Raw genomic sequence first — 5151 nt, 5'->3', positions numbered from 1 at the left:
ATCATCCAACTATGGTGCATGTAAGTAATAATGTCTCTTCTATATTTATCATATAAAATTTATGGCATTTAACTTATAATCATTTGCCTTAGGTATATGGACACAATGAGTGTGGATAAAAGTCAGTCATATGCATATGGATTTCTTAAGCCCCAAGCCATTCAAAAATCTGGCAACACAAAGGTTAACATTCAAAAGTATTTGCAAAAATGGATGTCCACCTCCCAAAGATGTGTTTACATGGCTCTGTACATTGATTGGTTAGTATTATCAAGTGTAACTTTTTTTTTCAAAGTTATGGTAATTATTCAACTAACCATTTCTTCTTTAGTGTAGGTCCCATTAGCAATTAATAGTGATCATTCCTGAAAATTTCCTAGTTGTCTGGTTTTATTCTCTTCATAAGAAACCCAACAACAAACTAAAGATTTTACTACAAGGGTAATGATACAACTTTCATATCCTCCAATAAGTACATAACAATTATTACTAATGTGTCTTCAATTTAGCCAGAGTTGTGGGTGGCACAAATCTTTTATGTCAAAGGAACTAACAAAAGCAAGTTCAAATTATATATCCTTAAGTGAGATATCATTTAATTCTTAAATAAACTATTTTGTGTACAAATTGTATGATATCAATTTTTCTTTCTTTTATTACAGTGCAATAGGAAGTTTAATTCGCGGGAATGTGGCTACTGCGTGATGTATTGGATAAACACTATCATTCAAGAATGAATTTATGATAACTTGACAATTGTAATAACTTAGAACTAGTGTATGAATTATACAGTTTGAGGTACTCCACTACATAATAACTTTGTTTGTTTTAGGTGTTTAATGATTTGTCACCTATATCAAAGAAGGACATGATCAAAATAACACATCAATGAGCAAATTGTCTACTCCAATGTGCAAATTAGGTTTTGATTAGGTCTTGTTTTAAGTTTTAGAGTACCAATTAAGTTAGACATCATAATGTTTATTTTGATTTTGGAATTGTTTATTATGTACTAGAAATGAATAATTTCAATTATATATTATGTTTTGGAAATTTTTTGTATTACAGGTTTTAGTTTAGTGCTAAAACAAAATTAATATAAGAAAACACAACAAATTTAAGTTTGTTATGGTCACACCATACTTAAAGTCGACATTGTTTATGTAGAATCTATTCACATTTAAATCTCCTGGTAAAAAACAGACTTCAATTTCAAGTTTGTTAGTCAACAATAAACTTCAATTTAATTGTTGACCAATAAACTTAAGATTCAATTCTGCTGAATCTAAGTCTGTCCCAAAAGAGACTTAAAAAGTCCAAAATAACATAAAAAACCTTTTTTGCACTAGTGAATATATAAGAAGGTGTAATCTCACCTTAAAAGCAAATTTTGCATGATTGAGTTAGAGTTAAAATCTACTTCTTAACATGGAAATAGAGCCATGGGTTAAAATTTATCGTAGCAAAGTTTGTAGTTTGTTGAGTTTATTATTTCACTCACTATCGGACTGCTATAAAATCATCCATTAATGTGTAGTTCTACGTTCGTGATGTATATGCCTCAATGTGAATGAGGTGTGCTAGAAGTCTCTAATTGACTAAAGATAAGAGCAATTTATACTTTATAAGTGGGTCTAAACCTCATCTTACAAGCCGCTTTTACAAGGTTTAATTAGACTTAAAATTCACTTCTTAGCAAAATATATTGGTGGTTCCATCAACTCCCTTTTAATTTCTTCCCAAATTGAAATTTGGAACTTCTAACAATTACTAATTACATGATGTGAGATTTGTATCAAACAAAAATTCATGCTAGAATAGGTTATGAAAAACTCGAACTATTTTAATTATTCAATTCTATAAAATTAACTTATAAAATAAGATTTAGATAATTCATATATGATAATTTAGTCATTTATACGTATACAAATTTTATTATGTTTTATATTTCTCCATATATCTTGTATAGTGCTACTATGAGAGATGTGAGTGATAATAATATACATTTCCTTACCCTTTTCTTTTGCATGTTTTCCCACTCCATCCACCTTTCCATGCTATACAGAGGCTAATTCTTTTTCTTTTTCCGCCATGACTTCCATGCTTCCACCATATCAAAATCATTTTTTATTATATAATTATAACTGATAACAAAAACTAAAATATTTTACTACTATTTATATACATTTTATTATATTTTTTCTTTTTATTTTGATGAAAAACTACAAGTATTTATGTTATATAGTTGTAACATTATAAAAATTACTAAAAATATAGTTTTATGATTTTTTTAAACACAGTTTTTATAATTTTATTGTATAAATTTTAATAAATTTTTTAATTAATTATTATATAATAATTAAATATTTAATTTGTATTGTCATAAAAAGTAGATAAATAGTCACGTGTTTTTTTCAACTATAATATATCAATATTTTTTAATATTCTATGTTAAACCAAATTGAACTCCTTTCCAATACAGAACTCAAGTTAATATTTGGAGTGTTGCAACAGGTGAAAAGTAAATATTATGTTTAACTTTGATTGTTTGATCTCAACATGAATCATACTTAATATAAAAATGATACTATGGGTTATAATTTGATTGATATGTTTTGATATGTCAGATTTAGTTTTATAATATATATATATATATATATATATATATATTAATTATGTGTTTGCTAATTTTGAATGAGTTTGGTGTAGTTTAGTTAAAAGAATATTTTTTATTGATAAATTAATTATTTTACTGTTTACAGTCATTGGTTGGTGCATGATTAACGAGTTGAAAGTACTTATGTGTTCTAATAATGTGAAAAATGACATAAATCTGGGACAGACACTACTGTAAAAAAAACACCTTTTGACCACAATTAAAGAGAGTGTCGTGGAAAATAGTGTTGGTAGCATTTTTGAAAACTAGACTAAGATGATGGTTGTTTTAGAATTGTTATCCTATCATGGAAAAGAGTTTACAAGTAATCATTGTTGTATGACACTTTTTCAGAGGAAATATAAAAACAATTGTCAATTGTATAATTTTAATATAATGGACATTTTATGATACTTTCAGAAAAATCTAAACAACAATTGCCACTGTATAACTTGTGTAATATCAAGTTATTCTGAAATAGTATGCCAGCTGAATGAAAATTGCATAGATTTTATCAAATATTTTCGCAACAAGACATTAATTAGATATTTTGGCAACAACATCGACTATAAATTACTTTTTTTTTTAAATTAGATTAATTAACTCCTAAATCACTCTCTTCTGTTTATAAATATCATCTATTTGCATGAGAAAAATACATAACAAATACTTTTAATTCATATAAAAATGTCCATTCTTTTATTTTATATTATCTTTTAGGTTAAATTATTGTCCTCAAATTATTCGGTGTCTCAATTTATTCTTTTTGTTTTTAAAAGTGACTCAATTTAGTTCTCAAAGTTAATAACGTTAAAATTCCTAATGGAATAGTGTCATGCCTCTTTGACTGTGTATCAGTTTTAATTACGTGGCTCATAACGACGTGCTTATGTGTAAGATGATCAGTTGAGAAGGGAATTGGGTTCTTGATCGTGGAGAACGGATCACTTGAAAATCAAATTCAAGATTTGTGATTGTGATTGGGATCATAAGGCACTACATTGGAGTGATTGTCATCATTGTGATCGAAGGCGTTCAACAATCCAGGTGAGTTTAGCTTCCAATTTTTTCGAAGTCAGTTTTAGGGTTTTAAGATTTTGCGTTGGAGCTGATTTTGGAGGGTTTTGGGTGCACTATGATGTTGGATTTGTTTTTTATTTTGATGCTTCTATATTGTTTTGTGAATAATATTTTTTTACCGAGTTGTGTCATGGCAAAGTTGTATTGTCCCGCCATTTCCAAATCATTGTGTGTAGTTTGTGGTCCCCCTTTGAAATGGGGTTTAGTGTTTTCTGTCAGTTTGTCGGTGGTATCCTTCATAATAAAAGTATGTGGTTGTGGGTATCTGAACATTTCATAGGTTTATATTTATAGTCACAATTTTTGATGGATGATGAGAAGTTTGAAGTGATTATCCACCATAGGGAGCACTTCGTGAATGAGGGTGGAGTTAAATATGTTAATAGCCAACTAAGTGTTTTGTCATGTGACCAAGACAAATGGTCATACTTCGAGGTGTTATCAATACTAAGAGAAATGGGTTATATTAATGTCAAAGACCTATGTTATTCTATTGGAGGTTGTGTAGTATTGGAGGAAAGGTTACAGTATTTCTTTGATGACGTTGGTGCATTCCATATGGTCAACATCGCAAAGCGACATGGTGAAATCCATATGTTTGTGATTCACTCAGTTTGTGAAGCAAAGTTGGTACATATGCTGGAATATTTTTCCAACTGAGGATAATGTTGAAGTAGTAAATGGTGTGGAGAATGCCATTGAGGCTGAAATTGTAGAAGAACAAGTCCAAGCTGAATTTGGTGAGGTAGAGGTTGAGGTGAAGTGTGATGGTGCAGAACAGGTCCAGCCTGAAAGTGGTGAGGTTGAGGGAGAGGTCCATGTTCAGGGTGAGACTAAAGAATATGTTCAGCCTGAGAGTCGTGAGCTTGATAATGAGGTCCAGACTGAGACACATAACAAGGGGGTGAAGAGAAAAATGTGGAAGAGGTTGAGGATGGTTACTCCAGTGATTACATAGAGGAAGATAGTGATGGTCTAATTGATGTGGATATAGATTGTGACCCAGGTGTTGGTGGATCATGTTGAACTTCTACTAATTCGAGGAAAAAAATTAATCACCATGAGAAAACTAATAAAATCAAGAAACATGCTAGAGGGATCTCTGATAATGAATGGGAATTAGATGAATTGATAAGTAATGAAGGTAGTGATTCTGATAGTGGTGAGAAAGAGACATGTGGAAAGTTTCCCACTTTTTGTATGCCCAAAAGTATGGCTGAATATGAATGGGACGTTAGGACATATTTCGTTAATAAGGAAGAATTTATGGAAACCATAAGAACATATGGGTTGCAAAGCAGAAGAAATTTGAAATTTGAAAAGAATGACAAAAAAAGAGTAAGGGTGAAATGTTTGGGTGCAAGAGGAAAATGTGTTTGTATTGCTTATTGTGCTTATGTACCAATTCTTAAAAC

Source organism: Vigna unguiculata, chromosome 8 (genome assembly GCF_037176805.1).
Source record: "Vigna unguiculata cultivar grain cowpea cultivar isolate G323 ecotype 2 chromosome 8, ASM3717680v1, whole genome shotgun sequence".
NCBI lineage: Eukaryota > Viridiplantae > Streptophyta > Magnoliopsida > Fabales > Fabaceae > Vigna > Vigna unguiculata.
The sequence above is the reverse complement of the archived record's forward strand: the minus strand, read 5'-3'. Positions refer to the sequence as shown.